Source organism: Ornithodoros turicata, unplaced genomic scaffold, assembly GCF_037126465.1.
Source record: "Ornithodoros turicata isolate Travis unplaced genomic scaffold, ASM3712646v1 ctg00000850.1, whole genome shotgun sequence".
In the NCBI taxonomy this organism is placed as follows: domain Eukaryota; kingdom Metazoa; phylum Arthropoda; class Arachnida; order Ixodida; family Argasidae; genus Ornithodoros; species Ornithodoros turicata.
Genome location: NW_026999405.1, coordinates 1,072,975 through 1,090,899, shown reverse-complemented (window position 1 = coordinate 1,090,899; position 17,925 = coordinate 1,072,975). Strand labels below are relative to the sequence as shown.

At 47.1% G+C, this 17,925-nt stretch overlaps 1 protein-coding gene and 1 long non-coding RNA gene across 3 annotated transcripts in view; one reads left to right on the top strand and one right to left on the bottom strand.

Annotated features, from left to right (window-relative positions):
- LOC135375311 (uncharacterized) overlaps positions 1-17,925 on the bottom strand; it is a 136,205-nt gene that overhangs the window by 33,509 nt on the left and 84,771 nt on the right. The window lies entirely within an intron of this gene.
- Positions 7,343-10,472, top strand: LOC135375304 (uncharacterized). The gene is made up of 3 exons (XR_010417204.1): positions 7,343-8,307; positions 8,381-8,887; positions 9,879-10,472. It is a non-coding gene; the product is annotated as an uncharacterized LOC135375304 (long non-coding RNA).

Sequence of the window (17,925 nt, the reverse complement as noted above, 5' to 3'; positions counted from 1 at the left end):
CGGAGTTTTCTGGTTAGAACGTTAAGTCGTTTCAGAGCCAGCGACTGGTTATCAGCCAGAGGCTTCTCCCCTTCCATGGAAGACGAACAGTGTATCCTTGTTTGGATAACCGGGCTGTCGCCGCGAATTGCTGAATAACAGGATCCTCTTGAGATCTGGCGGACCAAGATATCTCATCAATCCGAAGATGTTCAATATCCCAAAACCATCCAACTCCTGACTTATGGTAACGTCTGTCGCCTGTACATGTAATGCATGAGCCACTTGGGCACGAGGTTCATGGTTCGATGGAGTAGGGCCCTGTTGGACCCAGCCGAAGATAGTTTCCACGACGACTAGACCTTTGTAAAGCTTGCGAACCTTTCCTGTTACGACGCTCCAGTAGTAGTCGCATCCTATGAGGAGTGAGATTCCTGGTATGTCGAGGTGATGAACAGTGTCGCCTGCCAATGTCATGTTTGATTGGGAAAGTTCCTTGATGAGACTTCCATCGGGAATTGGGAGATTTCTCATACATACACAACTCTCCAATCTCGAGTGCTTTGAGCTCTAAATGCTGTGCACCTAACGGTGATGTCAAAGAAACCTTGACACCACGTTATACGTTTTCGACGTGATACGTGATACGACGTCCCAAAGCAAATAATGTGAGCTCTTCGTAGCCCGACGTAGAACAGTGGAGTTTAGCAGAGACGTCCTTTCGGATGAAGGTGCGTTGGCTGCCCCTGTCAAGAAGTATGCGTATGAGTCTTTTTCGGGATGGTGGCATGGCAGAGGCCGCTGATCGTGCGGTCTGCAGCAAATGACTGAGCTAGGACTGACGGTAGAAACATTGATGGAAGCGCGACCAGTGAGGGGTGCCATATCCTGAGGAGACACTGTAAGCTTGTCAGCAAGTGGTATGGCAGAACGTGGAGATATCAGATTCTGTTCTACGGAAGAGACGTTTGTAACTTGCAGAGTCCTGCAGCATCAAGCGGTTAAGCGCTTACCATAGCAGTAGCTACAGGACAGATTTCTAGCGGTTTGGCAGTCCTTTGCCAGGTGCTTGTATTTGCCGCATATGTCGCAACAACCGGCTTGTTTCAGTTTAGTAATCTTTTGGTCAGAGGTTAGGAACATGATGCAGGTGGAAACAGAGTGCTGTTCTGAACCGCAGAGTATACATGTTTCTATTCCTTTGATGTGTGCGTTGTGTGGTTGCTGTAAGAGCGGCGGCTGAGGCGTTTCAATGAGAATGTCCAGGAGGCAGATCGAGCGCCGAACGTTCTCTGTTTTCGACTTCTCGTCGAAGAAAGGCGAGTAAGGACAGAAGGGTGGCAGACTCAACTAGAGTAGAGCTGTCGTGATGCAATTCCGAGGAAGATGCCGCTTGTTGGTTGTCCTCGTTGGCCTGATGCGATTTCGAGGAAGATGTCGCTTGTGGGTTATCTTCATTGGCACCTTTTTGTCGGCGGTAATATTGAAGTTCCAAATACGGATGAAGTTGGCGTAGCAACGGCGTGACGAGTACAATGCTATAGGAACTCTCCGGTGCTCGAAGGCTTTTCAAGTTTCGCATCCGTACTGTAACTGTGTCGTCTAACAGGCGAAGTTTGCCACGTCGTCGGAAGATCGCACCACTGGAAGCTCAAGGAGATGAGTCATGTGCTCCGATATCAGACGATCGGGATTTCCAAACTGCTGATGAAGAATTTGGATGGCGTAAGATAATTTTCCACAGTAAGATCAAGACCTTTAATTGCTTGTGATAACTGATAAGGTAGGATTTTGATAGACGCCAGAGCTGAATTGGTCCCAAAAGGACTGCCAAGATGACAATTCCCCAGTACAGAGCTCAGTTTGGAGCTTGGGTAATCGTGGCACGTTAGTGGGCAATTGCAGTGCCGTGTTGCTTTGGATCAGGGGTTGACGAGCTTTGTCAATCGTTTCAAGACTGGTGTTCGAAAGATGGCGGTTCGCCCTGAGGGTAGAATTGGCAATAAGCTCGAGGTACTGGTCACATCCTTCCCCCGTTTCGGTATCGATTTCCTCATCGTCCACAGTGGCTGAAATCTGATTATCCATACCTGCACATATAGCTACCTTGCTGGTTGGTGAGGAGAGAAAGCTTGAGCTCTAGATCTTGTCGAGAAGGGCTCGTTGAATTCAGGATGTCCTTGATCTCGTCGGTTAGTCTTGTGATCCTAGCGCGGAGAGGGGCCCGTTGTCGTTTTAAACGCTCCATGATTGGAGAATCATTTCGTTCAGAAGAGAAGAGGTGTGTATGCCTCCCGAGTTTCGGCACCAAAATGTAGGAAAGGATGACTCCAATTCAGAACTAGTGTTTAATCCAACACGAACGAGAAATGTCCACGAGCTTGAGCTTTGATGATTCACGAAGATGGGCGCAGGTGGGGTCAGGTGATCCTCATCCTCTTCGCAATTTCTTATGACCTCATTTGTTTACAAACAGGGAGGGGTCTATTGCTGGACATCAACGAAAACGACCTAAGCGGGTTGCACTCCTCCTCAGGCAACCTGCGCTGCACCTGCGTAATGCTATTTTGTGTCCGAAGTAACTTGGAAGTCACTTCGTCGTTACTTTTTTAAGTAACTCAGTAACTGCGAGTTACATTTCAGGCTGAAGAACTTCGTTATTAACGTACTTACATTTTGCACACGGTAACTTAACTTGTAACGAGTTCTTTTTGACGGGTAACTTCTCAATCTATGGAGATACCGCCACAGTTCGTTATTGTATCATATGTATATTCTGTGTGTGTGCGTGTGTGTGTTAGTGTGGATATCTCTAACAAAGTAAGGTTTATAGCCTCTGCTAGAATGAAAATTCTACAGTGTTCGCCTATCTAGATTGCGAGGATGATTTTATGGTGCTTCAAATGACACATTATTTTCCTCTGTTGTTTACGACTTGGAGAATGTGCCGCTTGGAGAAACCGGTTCGCTCTGATATTGTTGAACAAATTATTTTCTTATATTTACGCTAGTCGGTTTGACATTTATTAAATTTGTACTGTTTCTCGTTTTGCTTGAGTACTGTTTTGCTGATGTTAGCATAATATTTCTCATCTTGCTTCAAAACGATTGTCTAAGACCGGTTTGCACTGATATTAATGCATGTTCTTAGATTTTGCTGGCTACTGGTTGCTCTTCGGAATTGATTACTGCTAGCATCTATTTGCGATAATTGTTGAATAAAATATATCGCCATTGGATAAACTTGGCTGGTCATGAGAAAATCCCCGTTTGGGGACAGAATGTGAAAGAGATTGCGTTCCCTCACCCCTTGGAGTGACAAAGGATGTGCGGTTTCTTCGCTTTTGGGCTGTATACGGAGGGAGATGGAGTGAAACCAACCGGGCTCAAGTAGCGAAAGAGATTGGTTTTTCTCTTCGTACTGTGTCCGTTTTCTGTGTGTTGGATACCTCCGTCAAAGTAACGTGTATAGTGTCTGGTAGAATGAAAATTGTATAGTGTTCGAGTAGATTAGGTCGCGAGGATGATTTTATGATAGTTCAAATGATAGATTCATTGATAGTTCATTGTAACTTATTAAATTAGTAATGTTTCTCGTTTTAATAGATTGTTTCGCTATTATTTTCCTGCATGTATATTGCTACGAATCATCTTCGAGAAACTTCCAGGGCAAGCACGAAACTGTACATCTCATCCCGGCGCGCGCTGAAGAAGAAGCAAGAAGATTCCAGACACATCCCGCTTGAGGAGCAACAACAACAACAACAACATCGCCTGCTCTCTGGCAAACGTACGTGCTATTGTTTCTAGAGTTTTCGCCGCGAAGCTTAAATGCTTGTGCGCTCCAGGCTGGAGCATTCATTCTTTGGACTCAGTTGTGTTCAGAGAGCTATCACGCTTGTGTTTTTGCTACAAAGTAGTTTAATAAACCGTTTGCTGTTTATTCGACGACTTGCCGGCCCATTTCGCTTCGTGACGTTTCTGGTGGAGGTGCGGGGCATCGTTTGTTCAGCGGCCTGGAAGACCAGCTGCGACGAAGCAGAAGACAGCTTGGCCCGCATGCAGAATTCGGTCCATTAGAACCCCATAAGCGCAAGAAGAAGATGACTGCGGAGACCAGCACCCAAGTGGCGCAACCTGTTGCCACGCCCATAGCCCGGTCGCCGAAGACATTCAGCGGGGAGTATTACGACGACGTGGACGATTGGGTCGACCACTTCGATCGGTCGAGCGGATTGCCAGGTTCAACAACTGGAATGACGACCAGAAGCTCGTCAACGTCTACACTCCCTGGAAGGCACCGCGAAGACATGGTTCGAGAACCGGGAGACTTCTCTCGCGTCCTGGGACGTCTTCAAAAGCAAACCCTGTGAGGCGTTCGCTTTTCAGCAACGAGCTGAACGCCCTGAACATCTGCTCCAGAGACGGATTCAGCTGCCAAACGAAAGCGTTACTGGCTTCGTCGAAGATGTGCTGCGGCTCTTCCGGCGAGCTGACCCCAAAGCATCCGAGGAGAAGAAGATTCAACGACTCATGACGGGCGTAAAAGAAGATATCTTTCGCGCCCTGTCCCGAAATCCACCCGCCACGACCGACGCTTTTCTGGACGAAGCCGTCAGCATTGAGAGGGCCCTGCTCTCTCGCGCTACCGTCGACCAACGACACCAGGGCTACGAAGCTTTCTTCACGACCGCTGGACTTGACGTCGGATCGCTCAGACAGCTGATTCTAGAGGTGGTACGCGAAGAAGTACGAGCTCTCCTCTGTCCTGAGAAGGCCCAAGACCCTTTGTCTTCGATCGGTGCGATCATCAAGGACGAGGTTCAGCAGGCAATCCAGACGTCGTCAACCGTCAACCCCGACGACGAAGTATCGAGACCAACCTATTCCGCCGCTCTGACACAGGTGCCACCTACTCGTCCGCCGTACTACGGAAACCGTTGCACGCCTCCTCGGCCTGTCCAACCTACTCCGAGCGTCCCGCCACACACTCAGCTATTTCGCAAAACGGACGTTTGGCGGACTCCCGCTTCAGGCCGCTTTGCTACCACTGCGGAGAGGCCAACCACGTCTATCACCGATGTACCTTGGCTATCCCGGATTTTCACTCGACTCCCCCCACCCTCAGCGCGGTAGTCGCCCCGCCGCAATTGAAGACTATCTACGGCAGCAGAATGCTTCTGCTGGCTCACGACGCGACCTGTCCCCGAGCGTCCCCCACCGCAGCAGGTTGCCGGGAAGAGCATGTTCACCGTCACCGGCAAGACGACCTGTGTGGCGCAGCCCTAACCGGGAAAACTGAAGACTGCAGCTCCGGGAGGTGAAGCTGCGGACCGACGACAAGTTACAATTCCTCAAACTCGACCAACAGCAACGCAGCACCGCCATGACGCTTGAAAAATTACCAATAACCTGAAAATACTCATTGACGGCCATGAGATGATTGCGTTAATCGATTCTGGAACCGACGACTCCGTTATAAGTGGTACGTTGGCTAAGAAGCTTCGCAAGGTGCAAACAGAAGTGGGATGAGCCTGACATCAGGACTGCTCGTGGACACGTCGTAACACCGGCTGGCCGATGCACTGCAGTCATACAAGTGCGTGACATCAAATACGTCGTGAGCTTCGCCGTCCTGCCGAACTGCCCACGGGATGTAATAGTCGGAATGGACTTTCTAGTGGAAAATGAAGCAGTCATCGACTTCACAAATGGAGTTATCTCTTTCAGAACGCCGGCAACTGCGTAATAGACAAGTGGTGGGCACGAATAACCCCGGAGAAACGCGCAAACACAGACGTAACCGCCGTGACGAGTCAGCACGTCAACCTACCTCCCTTGTCTTCAGTCCTTGTGACCGCTACGTACGACAGAGCATCGACTGGCTGTTTGTTGGCTGAAGGCAACACGCGATCCCCAACTCCCAACTCCGCGAATGAGGAATTGGGATAGCAAGAGGAATTGTGCCCGTAAGAAACGGAATAGTCGAACTCCTGGTCACAAATTTTCGCACGGAGCCACAACACTTCACAAATTGCACGAAGATAGCCGCCATCGTAGACCAATACACCACTACGAATGTTTGTCTGATGGACGCTTCTCGCATCACGGTCACCGCGGAACACGAGGCCGGACATCTCGACGTAAACCCTCAACTCAATACAACTCAAAAGCAAACACTTCTCCAGATGCTCAACGATTTCAGTGACTGTTTCGCTGCATCGTCGAAAGTAAGACAAACGCCCATTGCGAAGCACCGCATCATCGTCGACGAAAACGCCCGTCCAATTCACTGCATGCCGTACCGGGTCTCCTGCAAAGAGCGAGAAACGATCTGAATGCAAGTAGAAGAGATGCTAAGAGATGACATTATCCAGCCGTCGACCAGTCCGTGGGCATCGCCGGTGTTACTAGTGAAGAAGAAGGACGGAACACTCAGGTTCTGCGTCGACTACCGGCTAACTCAATACTCGACTACACTAACTCAATAAGATAACGAAGAAGGACGTTAACCCATTACCGCGCATCGACGACACGCACGATCGCCTTCAAAACGCAAAATTTTTCTCTTCCATGGACCTCAAGACAGGGTACTGGCAAATCGAAGTCGACGAACGGGACCGTGAAAAGACTGCCTCCGTCACTCCGGATGAATTCTTCCAATTCCAATTCAAGGTTATGCCTTTCGGCCTGTGCACAGCACCAGCGACGTTACAGCGAGTTATGGATACAGTTCTCGCCGGGTTGAAATGGCAAACCTGCCTCGTGTACCTCGACGATGTTGGCGTCTTCGCAAGAGCTTTCGAAGAACATGTTGAACGGCTAAAGCAAATCCTCGAGGCTATCAGGACTGCAGGGCTGACGTTGAAGCCTCAGAAGTGTCGATTCGGCTACGAGGAACTCAGATTTCTCGGCCATCTCGTGAGCAACGACGGCGTACGCCCCGACCCCGAGAAGACGGCGGCCATCGCAAATTACCCAGTTCCTTCTAACGTGAAAGACGTTCGAAGCTTCCCTGGCCTTTGCGCCTACTACCGACGATTCATTCGGAACTTCTCAAGAATTGCGTCACCCCTGAATGCCCTCACGAAGGACGGATCCACGTTTATCTGGAGTGAAGCCCAGCAACAGGCGTTTGAAGACGCGTCTACAGACCGCACCCGTGCTTGCCCGCTTCGATCCAAACGCCGAAACAGAAATACACACCGATGCAAGCAACGATGGTCTAGGAGCGGTGCTCGTTCAACTTCACGATGGCGTCGAACGTGTCATCGCTTACGCAAGCAGAACGCTAACCAAGTCAGAGAAGAACTATTCGACGAACGAAAAAGAGTGCCTTGCACTCATATGAGCCATCACAAAGTTGCGTCCCTACCTGTACGGACGGTCGTTCAAGGTGGTAACAGACCACCATTCTCTGTGCTGGCTGGTTCAAGGGACCCCTCAAGACGCCTAGCGAGATAGAGCCTCCGATTACAGGAGTATGACGTAACCATCACTTAGAAGTCAGGAAGAAAACACAACCACGCCGCCTGCCTGTCCCGAGCACCACTCCAGCGACAGGACAACGGTTTCGAGGACGACGACGCCTTCCTCGGTCTAATGAGCGCGACTACCATGTCCACCCTTTAGGGTGTAATCCGGGTGTAACTGGGGTGTAAACTAATTTTTACTCCCAAATTACACCAGCTCGAAGAAACATCCTGGGATGAGGGGTGTTAAAATGGGTGTAATAATAACGTAACACCTTATTTACAACGTCCACTGAGCTCGGGTGTAAAAGAGGCGTAAAATGGGTGTAGCGGGCATAGAGCTTTTACATGAACTGTATTTCTTTTGAAACCACAATGATATGCTTCATGTTACCTACAGATGCATACAATAGGGCACCTCTGTAGAAATTTTGAGTCTACACTCTAAATCCTGCGACGAACATGTGCCGGTTAAAAAAGTTCCCTCAGAAAGTACAGCCGGTACACAGCCGTAAACGTCTGGAAGCAGCCGTATGAGCTATCAAATAGTAAGCTCAACGATCCTTATCGCCAAATATGTCTGCCCCGCTGAATAATATGTGTGCCTCCTGAGCCGTATACTCGTGTGCTTGTCGAATAATCCGTGTGCCCGCTGAATATGTGTGCCTTCGCCCCTTCGCCCTTCGCTGGAGCGTACTACGTTGTTCCGCGCTCCGCCCGTGAGGAGTGACGTGGCACCGCGTATTCCACCGCAGTGCATTCGTCGCTGCGTTCGTGCCTGTTATGTGCGCTGCAACCTCGCCTTTGAAAGGACGACAACCTTGCTTTTTAATTACAAGTTTAATGTTTGCTTAAGGTAAGTCAACCTGGCTGTGATGCAACGTACGACGCCTGCGTTTTACTTGTGTTTAACAATTGTTCTGTTGCAGACGATGGACACATTGCAAATGGCGGCAGGACGCAGGAGTGGATCGGCTACATCGGTGAAGCGACGATTTATATTACAAGCGAGGCTAATTGTATTCTTTCGTTATAGGTGAACGTGGGACTCTATCGACTGCAAGGACGTGAGTTACAAAAAGCTGTAATATTCTAGCATTAACGTTTGAACAATACCAGCGTGATGTTCACTTCGGTTTCTTTACAGGTAGTGTCCTGTCTCAACGGTCACGCATATGCGTGCAAAACTGCAACTGCTTCTCACATCGAAGAGGGGTCTGGTGCCACATGCTCGGACAATTATTCGTTGGCCATTTCGTTTGAGGAACTGTCGTGTTCGTCACTAAGGATGACCTTGGTTGAGCTTTGCAGTGCCAGCCTGGTGCATCGGAGGGGTTGTGCCCATGCAACGTGTGCTCCATATGTGTGTGTTGGGATTAGTGAACTGTGTATGCGTTCCATTCGGCCAACGATGATGTACTGGATGAAATTTAAAGGTATGTGCACGCCAATAAAATTTGGTGTTTCAAGTTCAATGTCCTTGGTGCATTTTTTCCCCTATTTTCTTCTTCTTCTTTTTCTTTTTTTGCGAATCCTGGAGATCATTTTCTTTAGAGAACTCGAGAGGCATAATGTGTCTCGCGTATTAGTTGGTACAAATATTCCTTCATTACGTCCGGTACACTGTGGCTCCTGGCGTCTGCAGCGATGCCGTACCAGTTGTTTCAGGGGGCACAGGGCACCTACAGCTTTCGCAGGCTGCCTCTTGAAGTCATCTGGTGCACTTCTTGAGAAATGTGCCAGTTGATCAGGCGGCACCTATCCGTCAAAGGGTTTAGAATGTACATTGTACCTATTTGAGACGTACTTGTCTGAAGTTTGAGTTTCGGGCTTTCACAGCATTCTGCAGCCTCTGTGAAGAGTTGTTGCAAGTAGTAAGCAGCAGGCAGGTCGGGAAAAATCTGCTGTGCCTGTTTTTTACTCACTACCTGCAGCATGCCGCAGAAAGCAGCGAAACCATGAAACCCAAATGACAGACAGTATGTCGTCAGCAGTACATGTCCAGCTCAATATGACTTTTTTTCAGAGCATTCAAGAAAACCTGTGAAGCGAAAAAGCCGCTGCTCCTTGAGGGCACATTAAGGTTTGGCACACTTTGATATACTGACGTCAGGAGTTTTAAAGCAGTGTTGCCCAGCAGGACTTTACATCATTCTTGTTGAATGTTTCTTTTAAGACCCCAGAACTAAGGGAGACCGAGCTTTGTTATGCAATGCACAAAGCAGGTGCTTTGTATCCTGGCAAGCAAGAGTTTCATGCCATATATAGCTTCGGTGGTAATTACGGTTCTAGTATTGATATGTGGTGTTTGTCTGGTTTGGCCTCATTAGCAATACAAAGGATTGTAACTGCGGTAGCAATTGGACCTCAAGCACTATGAAATAAAGAACCTGTATACTTGACCTACGTCTGGACTTTTCTTTTCAGGTGCATTTCCCAAATGCTGCAGTGGCTGTGCATTTGGTGCTCGTGGAAATTTCTTGTGTCCACAGTAATTAGCAGAGAGGCACTCCCCTGAATTATGTATGAGTAATTCAACTCCTCATTTATTGGACTGCGTACATGTGCATGGATTCACAGTTTCGGGCTGCTGGCATTTGTGAGAACTATAGCATCTATCTCTCAAGTAGCACACGTATTACTTGACAGATAAACAACACCTTTTTGAAGGGTGTAATATTACCAGGGGTGTTAAATTACACCCTAAAGGGAGTGAGTTATAGCACTTTTGGATTACACCCTAAAGGGTGTTTTTGAAGTAGCAAATTACACCCTTTTTTGAGGTTGTAGCCGGTGGAAAAGGGTGTAATATTACACCCTAAAGGGAGTGAGTTATCGCACTTTGGGATTACACCCTTATTACACCCTAAAGGGTGTAAAAAAATTAAGAGTGTACGACAACCCCGAATTGAAGACACTCGTCGACTATCTGGAGGGCCGCGCCGACAACGTTCCTTCAATCTTCCGATGATCACTCTCAAATTTTTCCCTACGTGATGGTGTCCTCTACAAAGAAAGCCACGCACCACAAGGCGCTACGTGGCTCCTCGTTGTGCCTGAAGACATGCGCCTCGAGATTCTTGAATCCTGCCACGACGAACCGTCATCAGGTCATTTGGGATACAGCCGGACACTGGCCCGTATAAGGGAAAAGTACTACTGGACAAAACTGGCAAAGACCATCCACCACTACGTAAGGACGTTCCGGGAATGCCAACGACGAAAAACGCCGCCGGTACGACCTTCTGGGTACCTTCAGCCAATCGCTCCGCCGTCGGCGCCGTTCAAGCAGATTGGGATGGATCTACTCGGGCCCTTCCCACGTTTGTCTTCCGGAAATCGTTGGATAATATTCGCCACCGACTACCTGACACGCTATGCCGAGACTAAGCCACTTCCACAGGGCACAACAGCAGAAGTGGCGAAGTTCTTCATCGAGAACATCGTACTACGGCACGGAGCTCCGACGGCCTTAATCACCGATAGGGGAAAGGCATTTCCATGCAGGCTAACACAAGAAATCATTCGACACAGCCACACCGCCCACCGGAGGACAACGGCGTACCATTCGCAGACGAACGGGCTCACCTAACGCCTAAACAAAGCCCTTGCCGACATGATTTCGATGTACGTCGACGTCGAGCACAAGACATGGGACGGAATATTGCCTTACGTCACGTTCGCCTATAACACGGCTGTCCAGGAAACAACGGGATTCACACCGTTCCGCCTTGCACACGGCCATGACGCATCGACTATGCTGGACGCGATGCTGCCGCACGAACCCAGTGATGAGGAAAACGACGCTCTGTACTTCACACAGCGAGCAGAAGCAGCCCGCCAGCTGGCCAGACTACGCATTAGTCAACAGGAACGCGTCGATGAAAGAAGATACAATTTGCGCCGTCGAGACGTACGCTTCAGTCCAGGCGACTTGGTATGGGTTTAGACGCCGATTGGACGACGAGGCCATAGCGAGAAGCTACTCGAGCGTTACTTCGGTCCCTACAAAGTACTTCGACGCATTGGAGACCTGGATTACGAAGTGGTACCCGAATGTAGCGCTCCCTCTCGACGACCCCTGAGGACTGAAATAGTTGACGTCGTTCGACTCAAGCCGTACTACAGCAGGTAGAGCTGTAGACTGGTCGGAAGGAGACAACATGAAAAAAAAAGAAGAAGAAGAAGGAGAAGAAACGGCATCGAAACTAGCCCGCCATAATCGAAACGATGCCCCGTCTACGGAGGGGGCAATGCCACGAATCCTCATCGAAACGGTACATCTCATCCCGGCGCATGCTGAAGAAGAGGCAAGAAGCTTCCAGACACATCGCCTGCTCTCTGGCAAACGCACGTGCTGTTTCTAGACTTATCGGCGCGACGCTTAAATGCTTGTGCGCTCTAGGCTGGAGCATTCATTCTTTGGACTCACTTGTATTCAGAGAGCTATCACTTTTGTGCTTTTGCTACCAAGTAGTTAATAAAGCGTTTGCTGTTTATTCGACGATCGCCGGCCCATTTCGCTTCGTGACAATATGTTAATTTTTACCCGTTGCAGTTTGTAGCTCACTTTGCGACATCCACGCAGCCTGCAGACATACCATAGAGAAAACCTTAAAAAAAGTACCGGTTCAACTGTTTGGTTACTGGCGACCGCAAATATTAAAGCGCTGAATCCCGTAACCGTAACCGAAACTATTTTCAGAATTCTGTCGCTGAACCGTAGCCGTACCCGAACCGATATTTGTTTTAGTTTCAGTCTCTGCATAGAGCCGTTAGTAAGACAAGGTTCACGAGTAACACCAAATTTAGGGAAGTCTAATGCCACTTCAAGTGTTAATTGTCATTGGTGAAACCGCGTATTAACCTCCAAGTCCGACGAATACAGACGGGCGTATACACAGACGAAACATAGGCAAACGAGCCAAGGCGAACAACGTCTAGAGACAAAGACAAAGACAAAGAACGGCATCGAGACGATGCCGCATCTACGGAGGGGACAATGCCACGAATCATCTTCGAGAAACTTCCAGGGCAAGCACGAAACGGTACATCTCATCCCGGCGCGCGCTGAAAAAGAAGCAAGAAGCTTCCAGACACATCGCCTGCTCTCTGGCAAACGCACGTGCTGTTTCTAGACTTTTCGGCGCGATGCTTAAATGCTTGTGCGCTTCAGGCTGGAGCATTCATTCTGTGGACTCAGTTGTGTTCAGAGAGCTATCACGTTTGGCTTCTTGCTACCAAGTAGTTTAATAAACCGTTTGCTGTTTATTCGACGACTCGCCGGCCCATTTCGGTTCGTGACAATATCCTGTTTACTTGTTGGATGATACTTGGCTCTCTGTTAGTGCTAGCTGTTGATCTTGTTGTGTTTCGCATTACTTCCCTGCATCTGTGCTATTCACTTCATAAGAAACTGATTAATTAAATTTGTGTCGTGTTGAAATATTCAACTTAGCTTCCCTATTGTGCTTGAAATTACTTACATCAGAACATGTAATTGAAATTAAAACTCCACTATTGTCACGACTCAGACTTTTCATAATAAAATTTGTAATTTTGATTGTAATCGTATTTATTACGTTCTTTGATTAAATATGCTATTCACTTTAATTCTGATTCATTGAAAACTTTTGTGTATGATTACCGTTATTACAAAATATTGTGCTTAATTATTTCTGTGTGATACCTCTTTAATGCTATTGGTTCACACCTGTAATAAGTAAGTATATTCTTTATTCTTTATTATGTGTATTGTATTGCGTCTCTTCTGTTTCATGTTTCTGGCTGGGTTTTTCCCCTTAATGCAGAATCAGAACATAGTTCCTGCCACTATTGGCTTTAAAGGGACTATGAAATGATTTTTTTCTCGTTCTCATCAGAAAGAAAACCTTTTTCCGAGTCTAGGACCAAAATTTTACCTTCATCATGCGAGGAGTATTCTCGGGAGCGAATTTAAACGGAGCGGCGAAGGGAGGACAGCTGGCGCCGCGCCGTGACTAGCTGCCGAGCGAAGACACAGCGGGCAACTTGACGGGACCACGGCCGGCTCGGCAACACGTCATCGTGACGTGATGCCGAGCCGAAGGATCTCGCCAGGAGCATGCGCCGTAGGATCCCGCGTATGCGTTCATCGGGAGTGGAAATCTCCATGAGGGCAGCTTCCGCGCGATGGTCGCAGTCTATCGCAGTCGCATAGTCGCATCCTGTGGTTTTCGCACGACCATCTCTATAATACACGACCATAACACTCGCCCGTTCGCCTATGGGACTTCCGTCCGCGCCTCATGGAGCGGAAGTGCCGTATTTCCGCGCGGAGCGCCCGCCAGGGGCGCCACTTGCGGGACCTAGAAGAGCGCCTGTTGTAGCTCAGCTGTGTGCAATATGAGTGGTCCTTGTGGTTAATTCTTCGTGCGTACATGTTTGTGTATTGTCGCAGGTTCTCTGTTCATGTAGAGCTAAGAGTTCTGAAACTAAATACTCAGAAATAGGCTGTGCTCTGAAGCGTAGGTGGCATGTAAAACTGTGAAACTCGCGCACTATGTACCGTACATCGTACACATAAACTTGACAGCAGCACCTTGTGTGTTGGGCCAGTTATCATGCGTTTATGATTGTCAGACGCAAGCGCGTTCTTTACGTTTCACGTGAGAGGCGTTCCGTGTTAACATACAGGGCAGTTACAGAGAATGGGTGAATGCGACCGTAAGAAGAAACTGTTCCTGGCAGAGAGATGACTCACACCTGTTACGACGTCCAACAGAATTTGTTGTATAAGCAGCACTTCAGTTTTAAATCAGCAGTTGCTTGTTTTGTTTTCCTACTTATTGGTCCCTTTTTATTTTACTTTTACACTTTTTTTCTTCTTTTGCGGTTTGCAATTACAATGCTCTGCTAACTTTTATTATGCTGTTCGGATAGAAGCCACCCTGAGAATTTTTCTTGATGGTGGCTTTTCTGCGACGCTACCTTTTGGTGCCTTTTTTGTGTTCGTTTTGCACTCCTGGGAGATGCAAGGCTGTGTAAACTTCGTGACCACTAAACGTAGGTACCGTAGCCACGGTGCCACGGCTGAGAATTTTGCGCTTTGCGCCGATGCTAAAGCCTTCGGCCTTGAAATGCCGAGAACACGCAGAGTTCGAGCTAGGATGCAGGCGAAAAACGATTTTCGATGGAGAGTTTTTCGCTGTTGTTGCAGACAATGGTCGCGGCTGTTACTTTGTTGTACGAAGTATCTTCATCAAATTGAATGCAAGCCTTTGCTCATCGGCACCAGTGAAGATGCTGTTCTCTTTTGCGAATCTGATTATACGACCGAACACAAGAATCCTAAGTGATGCAGTCAAAAATTTCTAATATTAAAATTACCGTGATAATCTAACAAATAAATGCTATTTTTCCTTGCTGACTTGTCATGTTCATCGTTATTTCTGTAATTCCAGATGACATCTTCATCAAAGTATTTATGTTACTAGTTACGACATTTGAATACTGTATATTTTATATTTAAATACTCCTATCGAAAAGTATTTATGAAGAGTATTTAAACACCCCTTTCAACAAAGTATTTTGTATTTATATTTAAATACTAAAAAAATGCATTTATGTCCACCCCTGGTCGGAGGCCACGGTTTATTATTCGTTTTTTTTGTTTTTTTTCAAAGAGAGATGCGTAAAAGGTACTCAGCTATATTAGATAAAACTGTTTATGGTACACGCTGCCATCCAAAAAGTGCACCCTATATGAAATGAAACATTCGCAATTCGCAATGAAGTTACTTGTGTCAAGACGCCGCGATATATTTCGAGCCACTTCTCCCGTAAGACAGCATTTGAGCGCGGAGCTCGTGGCATGAAATAATTGTGTTCGACACTGCTTTCTTCGGATTGCAAAGCGGGACGGTGCAGTACACCATCACGTCTGCACCAAGCACAAACCATGCACTGGAGACAAACACTGTCCACCGCGTGAAAAATAGCAAAAACCAAACGCGAATGACGGCAGCAACGGTATCCGCAGAGCATGCGTCGTCTGCCGAGGGTCCCGTATTCAGCGCCACAAACGCGCGGCGGCCGCTTGGCGAAACTACATCAGTGGCGCTGGGGCTAGGTGCGAGTGTGATGGTCGTGTGTTATAGAGATGGTCGTGGGTTTTCGTCGACATGCCGAGAAGATGTTTTATAGTTGGTTGCCCTAATTTACGTCAATATTCCCCTGGTATCCAATGTCTCATGCTTCCCAGTGACGAGACGGACAGCTTTTGATGCCAAGAAGCAATCAGACTACGGAGTCGAAAGACCATGTGGTGCCATCGACTGATCGTGTTTGTAGCGGACGTTTGCATGATCGAATTTACAAAGGGTACGCTGAATCTCCTCAACATACTGGATAACGAGCTCAGTGTCGTCTGAATCAAGGTGCAACACCATCACAATACCTGTCCACACGAGGGAAAGAACATCTACCTAAACGGCGCAAAGGTGTGAGTATTTTCCATTATTGGGGCTAACAAAGGTTTCTCAGTCCGTGTGGTTTAAATGCTATCATAGATTTCAGGATTGCGTGAATGGGTTAACTCTCATCTGCGTGACTCGGAACCTTGCGCCGCTTACCGCACAGAGAGAGTAAAAAAAAAAAAAAATAGAAGTTACCGAATCTAGTCCCTAAACTCAGGTGGTGCACTGTTGATAAAAGTACACTTCGTTTAGCATGATCTTAGAAACCATACTTCAACAGAATATTTATGTAATATGTTGAGCATACGTATCCATTCTTTTCTCTTCACTCAGTAGCTTTCATGCTTACAGGTGACTTCATCAGCGGAGCCTGAAACCCCTTAGGTGAGACAGCATGATCATTGTAACCGACTATTCAGAGCAGACAAATGCTGTGCACCCTCTTTTCAAATTCCTCTTTAATGCAGTGTCTTGCCTACCATTCGGGCTCTGTATATTGTTCACAAGTTTGTTTTTATAACTTTTTCGTTATTTGATTTACAGTTTGTTTTATCATGTGCACAAATATGATATTCAGGGGGACATTTTCTTGTTTACACTTCTTATCTTATAATCATTGCTCAGTTAGATTACATCATTTGCATTCACCAGAACTGGAATTGTATACTGTGTTATTTTCTTCTCTCAAATCAGGGCAGCCCATGTGTATGACAGCTGAAGTCTTTCACCAGGGTAACATGCCAGGGCAACTCCAGCATGTGCTCTGCAGGTCACCGCTAAATTAAAGGAACCTACCTTTGATGCACTATGTCCTCATGAGATTTTGTTCCTGCTACAACTCTGCGCTTTGTTTCACATTACCAAAAAATAACCCTACCAACCATTATCATACCAGTGGTGTACTGCTGTGTTCAACCAGTTCAACTTGCTCTGGGTATCCTGCAAAGCCGTGCAGCTACTTCAGCCCTTATTTGCTGGTAACACTGGTGCCAATAGTTGTTAGATGAGCTGTGTGACAGTGTAAAATAGAACATACCATGTGTTCTATTAAAAATAAAAATTATACGTGTATAGCATATAATGCGTATAGTAGATGTTACGTCTTAGTTAGTGTACTATTCTAGCTAAATGTCGACATTTCAGCTGTGTGAGCCTGATGCCCTCGTCCTTGACGCACATACAAGTGTGCCCACACCCTTGGAGGAGCCTGCATAGCGAGGACTGTGTCCCGGTGGCAAATAGAACAGTTCTTTCACAAAGAAAGCAGATTTCTGCCAGAAGGCCGACTAGCAGTTTACTTGAAATAGTACCAATTACTTGTCGTTTTTCTAATTGCAAAATATTGCGCATGCTACGTCAGTACTGGGGGTCTTGGCTTCTTTCCAGTTACCTCAACTGGTGACTTCAAGCTTACGTAACACAATAATATAAGAGGGCAATGAAGCAGGCGAACTGGTGTCGTGAGATTGTGTCCCCCAGTCTTAGGGTTATGGATGTATTACACAGTATTGGAAACCTGGTTGAACAATAAATTTGTTAAACGACAAACACTTATCAGAAATATATACAGTATAATGTAAATGTATATGCAGAATACTCTTGCACAATACGCCACAGCTGAGTTTTTGTAGGCATGATAGTTGGCAATGCTAAATGTTCAGATTTACGACGTCCTCAACATTGAATACATAATACGTGACGTGCTCATAAATAAATTATTGCATGAAACATAATCTTAGGCAAACAAGAAGTCCTTCGACGGAAGGAAATACAACCATCTGTAGAACAATAAATGCAGAGTAAATCAAAATTGCCTGAGGGCACGAAGCTGCTTTGAATAATAACAGTAATGATGACGAAGAACATGAGTTGAAACAAAGTAAAACAAAACATTAGACCACCCAGTCTTTTACGATAATTCGTGCAAACAAATCGAGCAACAAGGGGGGCATCTTCCAAATATCACAGTCGCACTTCACAACGCACTTCCTTTGTTGTCAGATTGCCAACACGTAAAC